At 39.1% G+C, this 22929-nt stretch overlaps 1 protein-coding gene, 1 long non-coding RNA gene and 1 other non-coding gene across 4 annotated transcripts in view; all 3 read left to right on the plus strand.

The window, feature by feature from the left end:
* Window positions 1–22929, plus strand: part of sgms1b (sphingomyelin synthase 1b) — a 68991-nt gene that overhangs the window by 421 nt on the left and 45641 nt on the right. The window contains exons 1-2 of one of the 2 annotated variants that reach the window (XM_088634825.1): window positions 11448–11612; window positions 17010–17062. The gene's annotated coding sequence lies outside the window, so the exon portion shown is untranslated. Of the gene's footprint in view, window positions 1–11447; window positions 11613–17009; window positions 17063–22929 lie in introns of those variants that run through there. The other variant, XM_088634824.1, reaches the window with a different exon arrangement.
* Window positions 2796–2986, plus strand: LOC148661311 (U2 spliceosomal RNA). The gene has a single exon (XR_015939840.1). It is a non-coding gene; the product is annotated as a U2 spliceosomal RNA (small nuclear RNA).
* Window positions 19405–21623, plus strand: LOC148661312 (uncharacterized). The gene is made up of 2 exons (XR_015939816.1): window positions 19405–21255; window positions 21424–21623. It is a non-coding gene; the product is annotated as an uncharacterized LOC148661312 (long non-coding RNA).

Genomic DNA, 22929 nt, shown 5'->3' on the forward strand with positions numbered 1-22929 from the left:
CTGGTGTTAAGGCAGCAGCTGTGGAAGATAGGTTATGTATAATGTATTTATAGCTTTAAAAACTCGAATTGCCGAGAGTCGTGCAGAACATTTTAGGCTTCAGTGTTCTTAAAGGCTCTTTAACAAGTGTTACCTACATAGCCACTCCATGTAGGTCTCAGATCTGTGTTCGACTACTCGTATAGTAGTTGTATAGTGTTTAGTAAATACATGTAATTGTACTGGTAACACCGAACAAACGGACTGTATTTGCGTACCGTTATGTCTACAGTATAAAACCTTATTGAAGATCATAGTCCCCTGTAATGGCAGAACACGGGCAACATGTTGTTTTGATTGACCTAGAATGGGAGATTCTGTGAAACAAATGATTCCATAATGTGCACCGTAAATAAACGAACCCTTAACACAAATTACATTTTTATATCTCTGTTCTTTTGATGAAGGAAAAAAATCGCCGGTTGAATTGAATTGCCGGTTGAAAGGCAACAGTTCTGCATATTTATGCTATTTTGTGGCTATTGTATATGTCTGCATATGTGAACACAAATGTATATATTGCATATGTGTATAATTACAGGGCCCCGAAACGCAGTATATCGCTTCTATGGCTTTTCTTCTGTTGAATGCTTTGCAGAGGCTTTATGGATTCTCCGGCAGGCCTTAAAGCCGATCAGTATAGACATAATCTATCACAGTGCTGCTTGTTGCCCTTGTTGGTAGAGAAAGTTTCACAAGTATAGCTGTAGGTGAAATGTAAAGCTGGAAGGTTCTAAAGCTTCACATATATATTTAAGTTTTCCATTGTTTAATGTAATTCATTTTATTATATACTATACAGTATTACAGCAGCTAAGCACCGCGAGATGGAGCTGTGGAACAGTGACGGTTTGGGAATCCAGGGCTTATTTGCATAAGGGCATGCTGGGAAATGTAAAGAAGTGATAAATAGTTCAGTTTATTGATCTGTTAGTTCTTTTACTTGTGTGTGAAATGCAGTGGGGGGCGTCTGTGACACCCCATGGTCCTTCCTGTACTTGCTTTCTGTTAATAGTAGGGAGAACGGAGCTGTCTGCAGTAGGTGTTTACTGGTTTGGAATAAGCTGACGCTAGCTAGAGATATTGGGTTAGCGCAGAGTTGTTAAAAGTGCAAAAGTCTGAGAAAATAATTCTCTCTTAACCCTATTATGAAGAATGTGTCAGCAGCTTCATTTGAGGAGGAGGTATGACTGGTAAGAGCTGTTGATGAGGTAGCAGGGCTTGCTGAACAACCTTGGGTGCCAATTCTTAACAGCTGAAGAGGATCTCAAGAAGGAAGGAGATGCATGCCAGCCAAAGTCTTGGACATTATCGAATACCAGGACCTCCTCTAGTGGCAATGTGATCAGCAGCTGCTACCCCCTGCTGGTTGTGAGACCCCGAGATTCTGGCCTGCACAGTCCTGCGACGGCTTGTGCCTTAGCCATCGTGCAGCGTGGGCAAGGTTTTTCAGTCGTGTGGCAGTGAAATCAGTGCTGTACACCCACCTAACAATTGAGTTTTTGTTGGGTCTGCAGTACTGAAGGAGCTCATGTGATGTCAATCAATTTTTGCAATGACCTAGCTCCTTTCAAGAAAGCTGACTGAAGAGGTTTTGACAGCAGGGCCATTATTCCCATGAACGGGGCTCCCATTAAACCTGAAGAGGTGCCACTTCCTTTTGGAAGGAGATTAAATTCGATGGCAAGCAGCAGGGCAGAGGTGTACCACCGCTGTCCAGGAGAGCGTCTGCATCTGCAGGTTTCCATTCCAGCTCAGCTTTTCATGATCAAATTCACATAATTGGCTTCATTGGAGAGGTTTAACATCTGAAGTCCTCATGGTTCTGCTACCTTCTATAGGTGTCTGTGACTTACTGTACTGCAGCCTTCCAGGACCAGAGTTTCGCATGATGTAGTAAGAACAACAGGCCAGAGACAGTTGCGGTTGTTCCTTTGTGACCTCAAAGAGATGTGGAGCTTGGTGGTGCCAGTGCCATTACCTCTGGTTTATGACTTTGATGACATAGCCATTTACCACAGAGGGAGCCTACTTTCTAGGATCTGCTTGGAGTCCCCCAACAGGCTGAAAAAGGGTCTGACCAGTCCCCCACTTTGGCTTTCCAAGAGCCTCAACTGTTTGTAGTGGCCACTGATGCCATTGCAATGGGGATTGTAATGTTTTATCAAATGGGTCCCCAGTGGAAGCACGTAATGACTACAGTCAGCCTCTCAGTCACCTGGAGTGGAACTATGACATGATGTCAGAAGCTGTTAGTTGTGATCCAAGTTGCTAAAGCACTTCCAGTCTTACCTGTATAAATGCCACATCTTTCAAAACATCAATACATACTTCCATAAGATGACCCTGAAGAACAGGTGGTATTTTTAAACCATACAGGCCTGTGGCTTTATAGCACCTTACAGGAATTATCCACCCGGATGTAGCGGTCATCTTACACGGCCTATGTGCCGAGGAGGAGAACGGACTCTGTGAGTGGGTGGAGTCCTGGAGAGATGTATCGGAGCCAGCCGCCACTGTCTGCCCTGCCACACCAACTTCTGCTTAGGAATTGGGAATGATTTGAGCATCTGAACCTCCTGATCTAAGGAGCAGATCTGGATGCACTGCCATGGATGTTTGCCCAAGTTAGTGGCATCCTGGGGGCAACCTTGCTTAGCTGCTGAACAATATTTAAGGGTAGTGTATCAGTTCTTATTTAAGTCCTGCCCCATTGTCTGATGCACCTTGTTATGGAAATACACAGGGGTTTCGCTCCTTCTCCTTAGCCTTAAAGCTGAGCTCAAGTGAAGTTTCTGTTCTTGTCAGTTTAACACCTGGTAGGCCTCCCACAAGTGGGTTGAGTAGCAAATTGATTTTTGGGACAGAGAGCTGGAACACAGGCGTGCCCCATCCTCTCCATGCATTGACCTGGTATTGCAGAGTCTCCTGGACCAGAAGAAATATCATGGGAACTGCAAGAAGCTGATAAAACAGTTTGATTTACTGGTTTGTTAACACTGTGGTGCTGCTGGTTCTGTTTAAGTATCAGTGCGTGGAGGAGGGTGTGGTCATCCCTGGTATTGCTGACTGTTGCAAGTAGTGGGGAATGGGGAGCCACTACAACACTGTGAGGGGGGAGACTGGAGTAAGTACTGTGAACTGCAGCAAGGTAGAGCTGTAGAGCTAGCACAGAGCCTTTGTAAATAAGAGCTTGAACAAAGGCTTCCGTTTGCCTTATTCCCCTGTACTTCCTCAACTTTATACATGTGTATGTATGAACATAAGAAAGGCTACAGGTGAGAGGAGGCCATTTGGTCCATCTAGTGCATTTGGTAGTTAGAAGTTAATTGATCTGAGGATATTCTGTATAAAACACTGCACATTTGCAATTTATTTTCCAAAATTAACTTCCGTGTTAAATTGTAACAGGAATTTTCTGAATTAAGGCCTTTGTTTTTGTTTGTAAGCTTATATAGACTTGAACATGCTGTTTTGTAGACCATTTTGAATGTTTTTATTGAATATATAAGTTATCCTAACCATTTAAAACACTTATTTCTGTCGGCAATATCGAAACATATTTTGTGTATAATATTGCTCCTTGTTGATTGAGCATTTAAAAAATCCTGAGAATTGTGACTGATTTCTGTAGTGTCAGTATTTTTAACACTAACTTTTAGAATAGGTTTATGGTTATGCATATTATCCCAGAAGCAACACAGTTTAAGGATGAAAAGTACTATATGGAATTAATTACTCTTTTATTATAATATATCTAGGGAGCACTGTACTATTACTATTAGTTGACTGCCAACTGTTGAGAAGTTATGTCACAGTCTGAAAATGTTTTAGTGTAAAATCTACTTAGATGTATAACATATCATTTAAATACTTCACTTTTTAAGAAGTAAATGCTAAAAATGTTTTATTTATAAGTTGCAGAGATGCATATATTTTTTTCTAATTCCCGAACAGTTTGCATAACCAATATCCTAAGTTGTGGTGTAGCAGGGCACAACAGCAATATATATCTGCAAACTTATGATTTTAAATTTGTAGCTAGAGCTTTCCCAATATTTAAAGGGTTATTTACAATTTTATTTTAAACTTGTTTTCAGAGACCTGTAGTATTGTGTACAAATGAGCAGTTAAACTCCAAAAACAATAAAATGATTATTGCTTGATCTAGTTGTTTGTGCATCAGACAGATGGTGGTGAATTTTTGTTTCATGCTGTTTTCAAAGATGTGTACATTGTAGTAAGAAGCAATAAAAGTGCACTTTGAGAATTTCTAGAGAATTGGTTATTTTTATTGCTATATTAGAAGTTGATGATACCTGGGAACAACCATAAGGTTAAATATAGTTTTTAATGGTATGGGATTAAAGCATAGAGTGCAGAGTGCAATTACCATCTCATAAACCCATTACCAGGTCTGTACCTGTCTCTTGGGTGCTAATCGTTGTGGCCACGAAGCTTTAGATGTGCAAGGGAGAACGTAATTGGATTTTGACACAGTACACAGATTGTGGCGTCTTTCATTTGCAGCTTCAGTTGAACAGAAAACACCACTGTCTTGCATGGTTGTGTATTAACCATACAAAGCTAGGATTTGAGTGAGAAAGTATTGTGAAAATTTACCATGAAAGTGTCAGGGGGTTAAAAAATCATTATTGGATGGTACTTTTTACATCTTGAGGTTCTGATGTTTCAATGTGCAAGTGAAATGTTTCTCAAATGTTAGATTATTTGAAAAGAAAAGCACTTATTGGCATTTGTAGTTGGTTAATATTTGAGGATGAAAATATCAATGTGTGACCTGGTTTATATGATATATATGCGCTACAGTCTGGGAGTTGCATAGCCAGCTATGACATACTGTAGATATTTTTACCCTTGCCTCTGAAAGAGGCATGATGGGTGAAAACTCTCACCAGATGGGAAAACAGTGGACTCAAAGTAACATTAAGGCCTTTCATGTGAAGTCACTCTGATTTCTTTTTAATGAGAAGCCAAAACCATATCCTGTGAGACATACCATCGTTGCACTTATTTAGATGGGCAGCCTGTGGTTTGCAGTTCGATTTGAAGGAGCACTCTGTAATGTAGAGACGGCTGCGGAAGATTCGCTCATGATGCCCTGATGCAACAAACGCTTCTTGATGTTTTAGTTGTAGCAGAAGAAATAAATGTACAACAGCCTCAGCACCATAGACTACAATGAGGTAATGACGCTTTAAATAAATGCCAAACAAAATTAAAAAAAACAGCCTATCTCAGGCTGCAGTGCCGAAGATAATAGGCCATTGTGTAATAATTGCATGTGTTAAAACTTCTCTGTAATGCCACACTGCCAGTCTAAAGTCTACAAAATCGCTCTTCTTGGTGCTTCCTCCTGAGCTTTGGAAGATGCCTTCTCACATTAAAGGAAGAGGCACTTGGCCCACTGTAAAGAAAAAGGTAGGTGTTTGACAATCGAGGCTGGATGAGTCTGGGATTATTATTCATCTATTTTGCCTGGTGCTTCTATTCAAAGTGACCTACATTTTTATGCTCTTTCCTAGAGTTAAATTTATGAATGGGGAAAGTTGCCACCCAGTGACTTACATACCACCTGTATTGTTACCCTCCTGAAGCTGGTGATGTCAGAAAGCATCAGTGCAAGGGCCTGTCCTGGTGGTGCAAGAGGAGGCTGCACTGAAAAGCCTGATTCCTGAGATAAGATAAGATCACTTTATCGGCCATAATTTCTTTCAAAGCGAATTTGTCTTTTCGCATACCCCAGCTTGCTCTCCATGAGACACACAGTCACACAAACGGGGAGAGAGAAGCTTGGGGTCAGAGTGTAGGGTCAGCCATTTATATGGCGCCCCTGGAGCAGTTGGGGTTAAGGGCCTTGCTCAGGGACCCAACGGAATAGGATTCCTCTGCCGCCACAGGTGCAGGTCCTTAGCCACAGTACCATCGCTCCGCCACAAGCGAAGGTGTTCACCTGGCCCGTATGGGGATCGAACCCATGACCTTGGCGTTATAAGCACCATAACGCCAGGATTGGCAGTGTGGAGAGGTTTTGATCCATACGATTAGTATACGGTGATCCAGTATGTTCTGAACTAGAGTTTAGTGATTGTTTTGTACTGCTCTCCCTCTTAAGCACTTTTGAGAAGTGGAAATTCATTGCTGCACACCTTGACATATGCAATGAAGCCCGTATAAGAAGTCACAGTAAGACAAACATTGTGAATTTAAGAGTTTCAACCATAACTACTTGTATGGTATGAAAGGCAGCATATGTGTGCTGACTGACCTAGAGGGAATGTGCTCAGCTGGTAAGACACACCAGCTTCTGTTAATTTGTCTGCGATCAAAGACGAAGGTAAGATTAAATGAGATGCTCAGTAAAAGAATCAAATCACCCTTTCCTTTCCTGTCCTGTGCTCCTTTGGGTACACTTTTGGAAATACTTTTCCTTCTTAAGTTGTATATCTGGGCAGCAGTGGGGGAGGTTCTGCGTTTAAGCCCCACATGGAATACAGCTGTTTGTGTCCTTAAGAAAGCAAAAGCCTCTTGTGTCATGAATATGTCACAAAAAATCAAGCTTTATGCAAAACACTGAGAACAAGTGTAAATTGCTTTAGATAAAAGTTCATTTGCGTCATCCAAATTAATAATGTTGCAGTTCAGTCAAGCTGTTGGTGCTCCTTTGTTGTTTTGAGCCTGACTTGCAGCTCTGGCCTTATGTTCTGTTTGATTTAGATCAGGTGATGGAGCAAGTCAGGGTTTGAGGCTGGTATAAATAGTGCTGGGTTTGAGTCAGGGTGTGGTCGATGCTAAAGTCAAGAATAAATCTAGAGTTAAACCATATATTTACATTGCTACTTTGATTGGTTTTATGGTTACAGCTATTCTGGGGAGGGTCAGGTTTATTCTTTGCAAAACATTATCAGAATTGTGGTGATGTAATGAAAGATGTCTCAGAGTCTCGTTGAGCTAGAAGTGCTGCGGTTAAAATATGTAAGTTTATACATTTATTCATTTTCACTGTTGAGGGCATGGCTGTTTCATGTAACAATTGTGTCAAAATTAAGCTAACAAATGCACATGTTAATGAAATATTTTGCAGCCAATGAGACTGGTAGAGATATGTTTTCAGCAAAATTAATTTCTATAAATGGATAAAAAAGGGTTGTCAGTATCTGGGATGGAGCACTTCAAAGACAACTCAGTCATGCTTTATGTGCAGCATAGGAATGATGCAGCCTTCAGTCAGATGAGTCTAATTACAGCGTTTAACTCCTGCTCTTTAATTAGAAGTGTATAAAGTGTGAAGTTTTTCTAGATGTAATGCCTTGGGTTCAATGAAATGGTACAAACTTGAATCCTGATTCAGGCAATGAAGCATACTCTAGTCTAAGTGCAGCAGGGTTGGTAATTAACATTAACATTATTTTAAATCTCCAGGCATACGTGTCCTGTATTTTAGAGTTATTTTATTTAATTGTTTTTAGAAAGTTGCTGTAACTGTACCTTTTAATGCTAAAAGATTCCAGGTCTATGAGGTAGCACTGCACACTTCTTTGTTTTGATGTCAAATACCCAAAAATAAAAGAGGAGATGGGTATCGCAATTACAGCTAGTGGAGACTTTCCAGGGTTCTAGTTCGGAACTCTTCTGCGATGAAATGGTGATATGGACCTGCTTCCTTCATACTGTATTTAGAAACTCCAGGGAAGTCTTGCAACAAGTCAAACGATGTTGAGTTGATTTTCTGCAGCTGAATACACTTTATGGTTCACTGGCATTGATAAGGTGCAGTTTGAGGATGGCACAAAGGAGTCAGTTTCTTTGCACATGTCGATAAAAATATCAATGGTTGTAAAACATCCTGGAGAATACTTGCTTTGCAGAGGTTCATTATCAAATGGTCAATTGGATTAAACATGGGTTACAAAACACCAAGTCTCTTTTTAACTTGCTTTAATACTGCAATAGACTCCTCTTGCCTTATCTGAGCAGGAGTGGTTTTCATGTGCTGTCATAACTAAGGATATTAGAACTGCCAGTGGCACTTTTCTGGCACATTCTTTCATTTTCTTGTGTTTGTTATAAGAATATGTGAAGATCAGTATTGCACAGAAATGCATAGGAGACATATATCAGGACCATGTTCAGATCCCTAGACAGTTTATATTGGTCTCACTAGATCAGATCTCTGTTTCAGCATTGGTCAGTGCTCCATTATGAGGGTAATATTGTTTACCATCTCCCCTGCTACTGTAGGGGTTCTAGTTCAGTGAGTGTTTTGGAATTCAAATTCAAACATAGTCATTACTTGACAGTATTAAGGTTGAAGGAATATGTGTACTTCCTGTGTTTATAGTTTTGTTTTTTTATTAAAGCAGTGGTGATTTAAAAAAAAAACAGTATATATCCACATGTACATTGATATTGATATTTCTGTTTTTTTTTGCAATTGTATAGTTATTTCTTATCTGAAAGGAAGTGTTGCATTTGCTTCATACATAGAAAAGGGGATTCACTTATTCTACCACTTGTATACGACACCCAACAGCCATTCTGTGCCAGCAGCCCCAGTGCACAGTGCATCGTACTTACTAACCAGAGAAAGTACTTCACTGACCGAATTGTGTGGCGAATTTAGTGTGGGCATTTTGTGTAACCCTGGTGTTTTGACAAATTTCAGCTCTAGGTTAACTCCCATTCTCTCATGATTTTTTTTTGCATTTTGGACCTATTTTATCTTTGAATTGAAAAGATGAATTTTCATTCTTGTATAAATTCCGAGCATGGTTAGGTAGGGGATTGAATAATGCCAGGCATCCAGTTTGAATATTGTCATTAATCTACGTTACAGCAAAATATCACTTGATTTTATTCATCTGCCATAGTTCCTATGTTACTGTAAAATGATATTCGCATTTATTTGGACGGTAGAAAATGTAAACTTTTATAAAGAATATTGTTTGGTTGATATTGAATGAATATTGGCTAGTTCTTTGCCTGTGTGGTAATTGACTTGTGTGACTCTGAGATCTTAGAAAAATCACATAACCTGAACATTTATTGAATTTAGAATTTTTATAAAAGTTGGAAAAAACATCACTATATGGCTATAAAACAAAGCCAGGTAAAACTTTCTACTGGACAACAGGTCTAGAGCACTGATATTCACTCCTGGTCCCGGAGGGCCACCGTGTCTTCTGGTTTTCATTCCACCCTGGACTCCCAACAGCTTGACATGAATCCATTATTCACTTACTTTATATTGCTATGTTTCCAGGTTGTTACTCATTGATGGTTATAAGTTACCTATGAAATCTGGGGGACTGTGGCCCTCCAAGACCAGGAGTAAAAATCGCTGCTTAAGAGTGAATTCTAGTGTTAACCTGTTGTTCATCAGGCCCCTCTCATATGGAAGACATATTCAAGACATTCATCTTATTCTTTAGTAAGTTTATTTTCTAAACACATCAGAAAATGGTTCTGTCCATGTAGTTCCCACAAATCATCAAGGGCATGTCAGGAAAATAAAGGTCAGCTGTGAGTTCAGTTATGCAGAGAAATTGGAGGTTAACTTTAAACAGACTGGCACTGGACGTGCAGCAGACAGAGAGGCTATCAGTTTTCATCTGTTTAGTATAATAGCCCATTGTTACCATTACTCTGTGTTCCAAAGATGTGCATTATCCCTCTCTCTCTGTCCTTCTGTGAATCCTATTCATACAATATTACAGTATGTGTATACCTTCTACATTTAAAAAAGAGGTAATAATCAAATCCTGAGTTTAATGGGTTCATGTACAAATATGTACATTAAGTCCATGGTTTGTTCAAAGGTTGGTCTCATTAAGTTCTCCAGAATGTTTCTGGTTATATATGCTCACGTATGCTCACGTGACATTGCATTTGTATTAAAACCTCGAGATGAATACCTGAACAAAACAAGCAGAAAACAGGCTTAAGCACCATCCAGTTCATCCAGTTTTACTTTTATTAATTGGAATCGAAATCCCAGCTGCAAGTGTCTGAATGACCAGACCTAATTACCACTTATTAACATTTGTTGGGCTTCTGCTGACATTTTTACCAAAAGTGACTTACATTTGCATGCGGTTATACAGCTGGTACTTTACTGGAATAATTCAGGTAAAGTACTGTACTTTGCTCAAGCGTCCAACAGCAGTGTCGTACCTAGGATTTAAACCCACGACCTTTTGTTGTTGTTTTAGTTAGGAGTCTAAAACCCTTACCACTGCTCCAAACTGCAGTCTCCTGTCTCTTCTTATCTGAACTGCTGGATCTTTCCAAAAAGGCAGTATGTAGGAGGCAGATGGGATTTAAAAAGCAAATTACTTTGTAACCTGACTGTCTTTGCCTGTTTTTTTTAAAGGATAGTCTCTGAAAAGTAACAAGTTCTTAGGAGCTCTCCAAAAGCTCTTTCATCTCACTGTATGTCTGAAGTAGTAAATGATGAGAAAAGCAGGGTCCACTTAACAGAAAGCAAATAGATTTTATGTAATTGCTACTGAAAAGTGGAATTAAACATGTTCTTATTTATCACAATTAGCCGTTTCCCAATGCAGTGTTAATTCTGAAAAGCAGGCTGTTGGCATGAATAGGAAATCCAGTGTGTGTCAGTTCCCACTTTTGGGATGGGGCTGCAGGTGCCCTTAATTATGTCATGTTGACAGAAGGTGTTTGAGGTGATCTTTCCTTAATCCTAAAGACACTCGACACTGAGGCAGTTCGCATAATAAAGTAAGCCTGAAATTGTTATTGATGAGAGTTTATGACACATAGCCAAATTATATGTATTTTTTCCTCTCAAGCATGAAAGGAAGATTGTCTAGCCGAAGTCTAGAATTCAACAAAGGAACCGTTTTTTAAAATTTAAATTTAAAAATCGTTATCTGCACAACAGCAGCCAGATGTATAAGCTGTATTAAATAGGTGAGAAGGCCATAGCACTTCGAAATAGCACTTGCATTTCTTCTTCATTGAGCCAAAGGTTCTTGGCAGCTGAGTTGGAGGGGGGCGACCTGCAGTGTCTGAACAGACATCACAGCCTCAGTTTGGACTTGTCAGGACTTGGCTTTTGGTCAGATTCCTTCATATTGTTTTTTGGCCCCCAGCGGGATACAGGCCGTAGCTACAGCTGATGTAACACAGTTGGAATTTGTCATGAGGAAAGGGTTATCCTCTCTTATGAGTCACACTGCCCCTGTTTCTAAACGTTTTTTTTGGGGGTAAGTGAATTTCCTTTTGATTTGGTTGTAAAAGCAACGCCAGCTGTACGGCAAGTTATGTGAAGAGGAGGGACTTCCCCTTCTGTTGTATGTAATTGAGTTTAAGCAATGCTTTCATGGTTCTGCCTATACCCCTGTGAGCTGCCAGGAAGGGAAGAGTGATGCGGTGGGTGGAGGCCTGCAGCCAGCCTCCTTGCACAGCAGTCGAGAGACTTCAGACCTGGCACCATCTTTCCACTTCCAGAGTTCTGCTGTTCGCTTTGCACAGGCAAGGCAAGATTAATCTTGGAGCCACAGCAGCTACTTGGGAGAGAAAGCTATTGGGTGAGTTTCTTAATCCCATGTAACTTCAGATCTGCATCTGTGACTCTTCAGCAGTGCTGAATTATCGGACCCCACAAAAATGTAACAAAGAAAAAGCTTCTGTTCTCTGCATTGTCTGGAGGTTTCCAGTAGGTTTTTTCTTATGCAGCTGTTGCAATTTGCAGAAGTTGGTAGTGAATGTGCAAGAAGGTTGTGACTGTTCTTCGGAGAGCTGCTTTAGAACTCATGACATAATATCTTTTTTAAAAAGTCACTATTACACACAATTATACCTTTTATTTTCTAAATATATCAAACGTATACTTTGTATTGTATTGGTAAGTGACTACGTGATCTGGAGGAATTTTAGGCACAGTACAGATTGTGACAGATTTTGACTGTGGAATGCCAGAATGTAGTAATTGTTCTTCATTCTTAATTAAATCTATCAGATATTAAATTGTAGCTGCTTTTGGATTAATTATTCTACTAAACAAAATAATAACCAAAAACAAAGTTTTGCACAAAGTGCAAAATGATCATGAGATCTTCACTGGTCCATAGGCAAGAGAAGTGATGGTCTCTGGGCATTCAGAATTTGTAGTTGTAATGACCACTAAACTAATCTGAAGCCTCTTAGCTACAGGCTTTCTGTGTCTATTTGGAAATCCTGTTTTTGCCTGGGGCTCACCTTCTTCAAGGTCTGTGCATTTAGCAGTACTTAAAACAGGACTGAATCCATTAAAGTCCCACAGTATTTTTAAGAGGCTGATCTGATTTGCGATCTTGTGTCAGCTTCCCAGGAGCCTGGATGCCCTGACATTGGACAGTAAAGGCAGGGGCAAGCCACTGTTGCAATGTGTACTATAAAAAACTGTATATGCTGAGAATGCAGATTCTTAAATTCTGTGCTATGCATGCTCTGTAGTATAAATCTAAAGAATGAGGTTTGCACATGGAACCATATGGATTTTAATATAACTGCGTGGTATCAAGAGCCATCTTATCTGTACTTTTGTAAAATGGCGTAAAAGGTAATGTGGTATTTTTAAGTTTAAGTATATTATAATCATTGTGTATGGAATTTCCCATTCTCACCCTCAAAACAAAAGTAAGGGTTTTTTCCCAGTACTTTTGTTGGGCACTGAATAGCAGCCAGCGTTTAAGAGGTAGCTCCCAGTTAGGCTGTGGCATCTTTCACACTTTGCAAGGTGTTTGTATTGTGCTTAACACCATGAAGGTAATGCCTGATCAATCTTTTATCATTTTGTAAAAGCAGCGTGTGGTTGTTGCAGCTATTGACGAAATCCATGTTTGCCTGCACACACATTTTATCTTTGCCTGTCTTGCTGTGTTCACTTTTAAGACCGTTGTTCTGTGGATGTACGATATTCAGTCATATCAATGTTTTTCTCCATTTTGTTTCCTTGTGCTCTAGCCAATCTTTTCTACTTTTTAATGTGTGTGGATACGCAGTGTTCTGTGCTGTTGCCCGTGGCTAACTGGAGCTGGCTGTCACATGACCGTTTGCAGGGTTCAAAGGGACATTTGTGATTGGGGACTAATTAAGAGATTCTCAGATATTTGTTTAATGGTAAAATGCACATTATTAAACAGTTGGTATAATCAGGTATTGGATAATTTGCAGTAGGGTACTGTGTTCCCAAAGTCAGTTAAAAGTTAACTGCAAATATCTTACGAAAGAAAACTTTTTTTTTTGCATAGGACTATTAGCTAACCTCTAGCTGCTACAGTGATACACCCAATTTTTCTTCAATTTGATTTGATATTTAATATATGATCCTGACTAAGAAAATACTTTGTTCTGTTTATAACTGCCAATAGCTTTATCACCCTGTAACTCACAACTGGCAACCTACTGAAGCTAAGCAGGTGTGAGTGAGCCTGGTCAGGACCTGGATGGGAGACCTCCTGGGAAAAACTAAGGTTGCTGCCGGAAGAGGTGTTAGTGGGGCCAGCAGGGGGCGCTCACCTTGCGGTCTATGTGGGTCCCAATGACCCAGTATAGTGACAGGGACAGTATACTGTAAAAAGGCGCCGTCCTTTGGTTGAGACGTAAAACCGAGGTCCTGACTCTCTGTGGTCATTAAAATCCCAGCCCAGGGTGTTTCTTGAAAAGAGTAGGGGTATTACTGTGGCACCCTGGCCAAATTTCCCCCTGGCTTTTACCAATCATGGTCTCCTTATAATACTCATCTGTGAATTGGCTTCATCACTCTGTTCTCCCCACTGAAAGCTGGTGTGTGGTGAGCATACTGGTGCACTATGGCTGCCGTCATATGGCTGCTGGGGTTGCACACTGGTGGTGGAGGGGAGTCTCCATTACCTGTAAAGCCCTTTGAGTGGAGTGTCCAGAAATATACAGTAAGTATAAATAATTATTATTAATAATAATGATTATGACATATATAGGCCATATTACAACACTAGCCAGTCCTCCAAGTCACAGTGATTCAGAGGTTTTGCAGTGCTGTATTCTTTCTGGTGCATTTCTGGCTTAGACTTCTACCTCTGAATTGAATGTAAAGGCTCAAGCACAGCCCGGCCACCAAATGCAAATTATAACGCTGCTTCATATTGTAGGGATAGATGTGAGAAGGCTCTGGCAGATGGCAAGCTCCCACCAAGAGCTGGCCTTATAATTTAAGATTGGCATGTTGGTTGTTTTGATCTAGAAGGAGACAAATGCATGTTTGCAACGTGCTCAGTGTCTGTTTCCTGTGCGGCTTAGAAAGAGATTTCATTATTTTCCCGTTTATCATTTTTTCATATGCATCCAGATGGTGGTTTGATGGGATTCAGAGCCAGGCTTTAGGGTGCCCAGGAAATGGCATTAGCCCAATTCCTTCATTCAGTCTTCCATTTGGTATTATTTTTGCCAGCTGGAACATGTGTCCAGGGCAGAGTTTCTGTCCGCTGAATTGGTTAACTTCTGGAAAGGGTTGTTCCTGACTTTGTTACCCAAACCTTCCTTGGCTATTGTGTGAATGTGTATAATTACCACCTGTGATATTGAGTACTAAAAGCATTTTGCTTAATGAAAAAAACGTATAAAAAAGTATAGCTTACACCTAAAATATTCAATAAATAATAAATTAAGCATCATTTTATTGTTTCAAGCTTATTAAGCTTAATTTATGTACATTCCCTACCTAAAGATATTGAAATACCAAAATAATGTCATAAGGATTTTTATCAAGACATATTCTGTTGCTCAACAGGTTTCTTTACTCAGTTTAATAGTTCAACTTCTTCTTTAAGAGATTTCTGGTTCATTGTGGTGTGTTAATAGTGAGATAAAAATGCAGTACGGCCGAATGAGGCAGTGGTCAACACGCAGTGAAGCTGTAAGACACATTCATGTAATGATACTGCAGTATGCGAAACACTTGGTGTTTTTATTACATGAAGCGCAAGAATTTTGCTTCACAAATGATTCATAAGTCATCTGAACAAATGACAGTGGTCATTTAATTGCATTGAAAAACAATTAATTCTCCATTTTGCTAAATATATGTATTGGTTTTACCAGACCTGCAGTATAGTCTTTGTACCAATATTTTTTTTTATTTCTTGTGGTTCCTGTGGTGTTTAATTCATAAAGACAGAGACTGAATTGTAAAGGAGGTTGTAAATTGTTTTTTTTCTCATTGACCAACAAGCTTTTACAGGAGAAGAAGAACCTTAGCAGGGTTAAGCACACCTTTATTTTTGGTGGCCATAAAATGTCTGTTATTTTAGTTGTTCCTAGGTTTTTGATCTTCAAATACCAATCGGTTTCCTAATGTAACTAATTTAGAAGGACTAGAAATACATTTTTCAGGTTCTGTTTTAACGGAATGTTTACAAAATTAAATTTTAAATTTAGAATGCTAAAACTTATGTCCTCTTTCGATTGTTAAGTTAGAGTAAAATTGGGAATACTAAGTCAGGATGGCCAAGCGGTCTAAGGGCTGCGTTCAGGTTGCAGTCTCCCCTGGAGGCGTGGGTTCGAAACCCACTCATGACAGCTTTTCCTTTGAGCGGTGCAGTGGCTCTGTGGCTCAGGACCTGCGCCTGTGGCTGAAAGGTTGCTGGTTCGTATCTTGTGGCCGGCAGAGGAATCCTACTCCGTTGGGCCCCTGAGCAAGGCCCTTAACCCCAACTGCTCCAGAGGCACCATATGAAATGGCTGACCCTGCGCTCTAACCCCAAGCGTCTCTCCCTCTCTGTGTGTCTCATGGGGAGCAAGTAGGGGTATATGGAAAAAGACAAATTCCTAATACAAGAATTGTATTTGGCCACTAAAGTGATCTTAATACCTTTTCTTTCAAGTTTTAAGATAGACCCACTTTCAGTTTTAAAGCCAATGCAGTCTTCTGTGTGTTCTTGGTCAATTGACTGTGTCTTTTAATGATCAGGAAATGGAGAGCTATAAAATGTGCTTTTATTCTCTCTTTGACTTTTTCTATTGGTCACCGAGCTGCATGACCTGGAGATTGATTTCAAGACATCCACTTAAAACCTGCATCATGGAACAATCAGAGGAGAGATTTACTGAATAAAAGTGTCGAGGGACAGTTCTGGACTACAAGTTAATTTTTGATGAAAGCGTAGATTCTAGTTTGAAAAATGGACAACAACTTCTGTTTTTCTTCAGAAAGCTCAAGGTTATTTAAGGTTTTTAATTCATTGTTGACATAGAGTAGGGAGTACTGTCAAACTGTCAGTCATTGGTGCTGATTTTTCAACCCTCCCCCATGTCTATCAGTTACAAGTCTTGCGTAAAGTATATTCTATCCTAGATGACCCTTCACACCCCTTGTTTAATGAGTTCCAACTACTCCCCTCAGAGCACAGATTTCCCAGTTTAAAATCAAACAGGTTCAAGTTCTCTTTCATACCTGTGGCCATAACCGTACTCAACAGTTGATTCTCTTGGTCATGTTTATGTGTATTGTTTGTATGTTTTTTTTTTTTAATTTTTAATTTTAGAGAACCTATAAAACCACTTTAAATACAGATGACATTAGACAACATTCCTGTTATTTACTTATATACATAACACAATAAAATTGTCAATTCTTATCTGTTCCCTTAATATTTTACAGTGTTCACTGTAAAATATTAAGGGAATATAATCACTAATAATCACCTATAATCACTAATTTGGGTTCATAGGTTTCAGGAAAGCTTAAAAACTATGGGTAGCTAATTTAAAAAGCTAGTTTGCCTGCAGTCTCTGGAAATTATTCACAAATTATGCTGGAAGGTTATTTTGTATCCATATATGTTTGTCATGCTTCAGAGTTCTTGGTCCCTTTATTAATAAACTATTAAGATATTTGTTCCATAGTTCCAAATGTGTTGAGCCTTAGCTAATAATAACCCTTTGTGTTTTTTTTTCCCCACTTACAGATCCAGCTGAGCAGAGTGAGTTTTGTTGGAGATCTGCTGACCCTTTATCACTGGTAGGTTACTTTCACAGACTTTCTGTCTATAGCATTTAATTGGAGTTAATTCTGTAAGTCCAGACCACATTTAGACATACTTTGCTTTATGTGATAGTTGTGTCTCTGATAGACTATTTCAAAATAAATAGCCTTACCAAACATCTAGCCTGATGTCCTTTTTACTTCATTTAATATACAGTATTTAGTAAGTAGGTATTCATTGAAGAAAACTCCCAAAAGGGATACTTGTGTTTTTTTATGGTACTTTCTCAGTATCCCTACCATCCAGGCACTCAGTGTGACATTGCCTGTCAGAGCAGACGTAATGTGCAACTGCTTGATGTATTTCAAGGCAGGTGTATTTGCACATTTACAGCTGATTTGGGAAATTGCAGTACACAGTATTTTGTGGTGGTGATGCAAGAATCTGTGGGTAACTTGCAGGATGTTGCTGAGGTTCACAGGTCTTTTTAATTGGGAGTTATCCACATATAGCTCAACTGATGAATGCAAAAGGCATTTAAATAGCCACTGCATGGAACAAATGTGCTGTTGTTTTTACTGTATAATAGCAGGAAATGGAAAAAGTCACCTGTAAAGACATCTTGAAGCCAGGTTTAGTACATGAGTTTCTTCAGAGTGGGAAATATACTAGTGGGTTAGATGACACGTACACCTTTAGGTAACACAAATAAAAGCTTTGACAGTTTCTAGTGAGATGTGTTGATTAACTTGGATGATTCTTTAATCTTTGTGATGATTCTGCTTGAGTTATAAAGATTGGAAGCTCAGTACTTGGCTAGGCTGTGAGTCATCAGTTCAGATGTTTTATAAATGGGTGAAAATATAGTTAAGTCTTATTTATCTTGACTTGGTATATTGATGTCTTTGCAGTGGAAATAGAACTCTTCAGGGATGAACATATGTTCTGTTTATTTCAGTAAGAAGATTTGACTTATACATGTCAATTTGTTTCTCCTTTTAATAAAAAACAATTAACTCCTCTCAAATAGTTATTTTAATAGCAACCAGCACTCTTAAGTGGGTTGATATGAGCCTGTGTAATTGCCTTTGGGAGCTCCTTCAGTGACACTCAAGCCACATGTTGCTAATTGATTAGGAGGCTGCCTTTCCCAGTGGTGACTTCCTTGTGTTCCTGGGCCTGGGCAGCTTCACTGTTCACTGAAAAACATTTATTTCATAAGCAGAGGAGCAGATAAGAAGAATTGTCTTTGATAAGTTAGACTAAAAGCAGTGAAATGTGGAGGGTATGATGTGCATTGCTGAAATTAATTTGTTGAGAAGGGGTGTTATGGCTTTTAAATGTATATACCGCTGAGTACTCTTTGCAGAAACTCTGCTACAGTTTCATTCTGTTGGTCTCCATTACAGCATGTTCCTCCAAACCCACAGGGAACTGACTCACTGATGAGCAACATACTAAACAGCAGATTTGTGTGTTTTATTGAGATTGATTAACTGGCTCTCAAATGATGGCGGTAATGGAAAATGCTTCTAAAAATATGTGGTTTTAATATCAGTGGCGTTGCCTGTTATAAGTGTATGCACAGGAGGGTCTGGTATAATGTAATTTAAAGAGTAACAGATTTTCTTTATTGTAATGGAGCCTCCTCTTTCTTGCTTCCTAGGCTGGGGATTAAATCCTTTTCTACAGTGTATAGATACAGTATTGCTCCTTGAATGTTTGTCACTGTTTACTTTACCATGGTTGGGCCTGTAGATTTGAAGTTTGGAAAGTGTTCCATGTGAGTGGATGGGATAAGTGCAGGCCTAATATAGAAACTTTTCCACTGTCCTTGGTAAGTGGAATATTTGAAAATCTGAAATTCCTGCAGGATTACTCTGTAGCCAATGTAAATAGCATCAGGGCTGTGTGGAGACTAAAATACACGATTATCGTATGTACATATGTTTGAAGCTGTAGTCTAGTAGTAGTTGCAGGAAAAGAGATAATTTACTACCAGTTTAATGGCTGGCAAACTTCATTACATGTGCTGTGCCTTTCAAAATTGGGTTATGGGAGTATTTCTGTTGGTCATAATTCTGGGCTCTGTCCAATAATATATTGGCAGCATACAAATGTATGATTGAATCAATTGAAAGGTCCTAAAGACTATGACTATGAGTGATTTTCCACTTCTGGGATCTGGTAAATGAAAGTAATGTTCTCTTGTGTATTTTCTTAATAACCATATCAATAAAAGTTTTAATTCTGTATTGTAGAAATGGTACTCTTTATTAAATAGAGTCACTTTAAATAGTAACTCATTAATCACACACTAGAGTTGAAATGGTCAGTCTTGCTGTCTTAGCTCACGGGCCAGGGTGCAAAGGGTCTGCAGTTCCAGGTTTCTCCCAAGTCTGCTGCAAGCAGTGATAACTTTAAAGGGCTTATCCCCTTGAATCTGTGATTCTGTTACTGGCTCTTATCTCCAGAAAAGGTCCTTGTGCTTCAGAAGAGGGTGTGTGGACATCTCCTTATCAACAGTTTTGTACACAAGGCCTGTCATGCTCTGACCCTATAAGAGTCTTCATCTCACTACTGGACTACTTAACAAAATTAAAGATACGACTGTACTCTCAAAAGTCAGTTGGAGTGCGACAGTTTAAAAACTAGCAGCCTGATGGGTTTCCAAGGTTCACTTTTTATGGGAACATTTTACAGTTTTGTGCAGTAATTAAAAATCTTTCAATCTAGTTGTCATTGACAACCATCTATCTGCCGGCTACTGCAGTCCGACTCATCAGTCAGGGCATGTGCCTGCCATGTGTACCCTTGTCCAGACCTTGCGTTTAACATCAGATTGTCATGTGTTTACAGTGGCTTTATGACTGTTGTTTTTCTAGTGAGGGTAGAAAAATTTTTAGTGATCAAATCTGTATATACAACTACATAACAAAAAAAAAAAGCGATTTTTTTTCCCTTGCCCTCTCCCCTCAGTCAGGTTACTTCATATTTCAGGATATTTGCAGGATTTATTTTCTGTGTATTTGTTCAGATACCGTTTTCTTTCTGAGAAAACAAAGCCATGCTCTCACAAGGGAGATCAGTTATCACTTCTTATGGGTTGTTTAATCTTTTAATTGAGTGATTCTAGAGGTCTGGTAGGCATGACCTGGGTCACATGCCCAACCTGGATTTCAACTTTCAATTTATGGCATCTACAAGTATTTTATGAGGCTACTGGCTGAACTTTGATCTGGGTTGATCAAGACATGGCTATCAGTAACCTGAACCAGTTTTCTAAGAATTTTCCTTCTACTTTCATTATTTGTTATGATAACCAGACAGGTTGCTTGTAATTTAATCCTTCAGTTGTCTTCAGACATCTCATTTAATTTGTATCATAGGGACTTTGATATTGTCAAAAAGTAATGTGTTGTATTCTGTATGTCGTTTGTGTTTTGTGGGATTTTTAGCACCTTAAAAATGTCATTTTAATTGGCTGTTTTGCAAAAGCTCCTTTTCTGTTTTTAGATGCATTTTCAATGCCCAGCCCTGATCCAAGGCCCTGTTTAGGTTCCATGCTCTGTTAAGGAGTGTGTGGCCAAATTGACTACGTTTGTCTGCATCTATTGTGTGGGATCCTATTTGGCTGCACAGATTGGCTGCAATAGAGATGCTAGTGAGTCCTGCAGGATTTGGAAAAAAAATCAGTATTTTTGCAGTGTTTGAAATGGAACCTCTGAAATTCTCAATGACCAAACACTGATATACAATAGCTCACTTGCAGAGGCCTCCAGAAAATATAAATGTAATGCTTGAATTAACTGTGGGATTATCATTACTGATAAGAAGCGTCACATTTTTCCAAGTGGAGCCTTTTTGCTATGGTACAGCAAATACTGTAATGTATGTCATATGAGAGCCTGTTCCTGGAGCAATTGGAAATTCTCGGGGCAGGTTTGTGCTTCCCACATTCTCACCCGGGTGAGGAGTGCCAGTGTACCATCTTTACCACTGAGTGTCTCTAAAAACTCAAGGACTTGATTTCAATATGCTGGAAACCCGGACTCGTTCCTCAAGGTTATCTTCATTGTGGCTGCCACAGGTAATGTGTACTTTGTATTTCCTGGATAAATGTATATTGAAACACAAAGACTATTGTTCTGCAGTGGGTATCAGGTTAATGTGAACTGAAAACAAATGCTCTATCTGCCAAAGATGTTGGACCTTCCTGTTTAACTGTGTGGTGAGCGTTCTGGCGCACTATGGCTGCCGTCGCATCATCCAGGTGGGGCTGCACATTGGTGGTGGTGGTGGAGGGGAGTCCCCATTACCTGTAAAGCGCTTTGAGTGGAGTGTCCAGAAAAGCGCTATATAAGTGTAAGCAATTATTATTATTATTATTAACTAGGGATCTTTTTTTAATTTGTAAGTATTTTACTTTCTCTCTTTTCCCATGTATTTTTAAATATTAATTCTATGGTATTTGGGGTTTCTAATGAGCTCTTTTTTTTTTCTACTATGTGTCTGAAAATTATTGTAAATACTTTGTGCTATTATTCCAACTATATTAAAGTACCTTAACTGCATCAATAAACATGTATTACAGCACTTTCGAGTACAGTATTCATGCATCATTATATCCAGTTCTTACATTGCTATTACATTTAAGTGTTAGCATTCCTATAAATGTAGAGGAGTATGTTGTGGTACTGAAAAATTAAAAGAGATTATTTTTATGTTCTCCTTTATATTGAGGAATGCAGTCTTTGAAGAAATTGAAATTAGATGCTCAGCAGTGGAGTGACAGCTGGCCGTCTGTATCAATCACTAGGGGCTGGTCTGAGCTGCTTCACCTCTGGAACCTGCTCGGTTTCAAAAGTATTAGGCCCTGAGAGCTATTAATGCCTTCAGACAGCTTGCGGTGCAATAGGCAGAACATCAGTGTTGAGTGGCTGCTCTGAGGATTGTTACAATTTAGGAAAAAATGTTTTTATTTTTTGAGGTGGGTGAGGGATTTTCTAGTGCCTGTGGGACAGGTTCTGCAGGAACCTGATCGGTTCCTGCAATAGTCAAAAATTGCAATAGTCTTGTAGTACACTGGTACTCTCATCAGAACAATAGGAACATTTAAATAGCCTTCTCCTTGTATGAGCCTTATGTGGGCCTTTTTAAGACTGTATAAAGCTTAAGATGTTAGAATTGCTCTAATTTCAGATTTGACATAATCATTGTAATTTATGGCAAAAAATTAACATTTGTCCAGACATATGAGTTAAGAGTTTATTTTGTCTTTATTTTCAGTTTATAACTTATGACCTGGCGGCTGTGGATTATGGGCCTGCTTTTAATAAATGAGCAGACCGTTAGATCATTAATGGACTTAAATAACACATTTACTGTACATCTCACCGCTTTTACCTTCTCTTTGCAGTAAGTAAGCCACAGCTCTTGGCTGTGAAACTGTTAAAAGGCTGAGAAACATAATATTTTTATTCAGAGGAAATCTAAAACTTTTGAGTTATAAGGCTTATTATTTAAATCAGCTCCTCTAAATTCAACCTGATACCCAGTTGCCTTAATTAAATTTTTTTTTTTCTTAATATGGTCTTTCTTTTGTCTCAGCTGCTCCCTTTTTTTTTGTCGTACAAGCCACTCTGATTTACAAAAAAATCCAAACAAGATGAATAAATGATCCCTTAGCACATTTTACAGAAAAAAATTAACATTCACACACACCTTTTCTCTCCTCAAATTATAATTTTAAAGCAGATACTGCACATACATTTTTACAGTTTGTGCTTTGTGTTGTGTTTTTTTTAGTCCCTTGCTTAATTAATTCAAAACTCAGACACACCGGATTCTGTCCACAAAGAGGCAGAACACCTATCTGTGAGGGCCTTTAATTAGCATTCCA

Source organism: Lepisosteus platostomus, chromosome 6 (genome assembly GCF_059453375.1).
Source record: "Lepisosteus platostomus isolate fLepPlt1 chromosome 6, fLepPlt1.hap1, whole genome shotgun sequence".
Taxonomy (NCBI): Eukaryota; Metazoa; Chordata; class Actinopteri; order Semionotiformes; family Lepisosteidae; genus Lepisosteus; species Lepisosteus platostomus.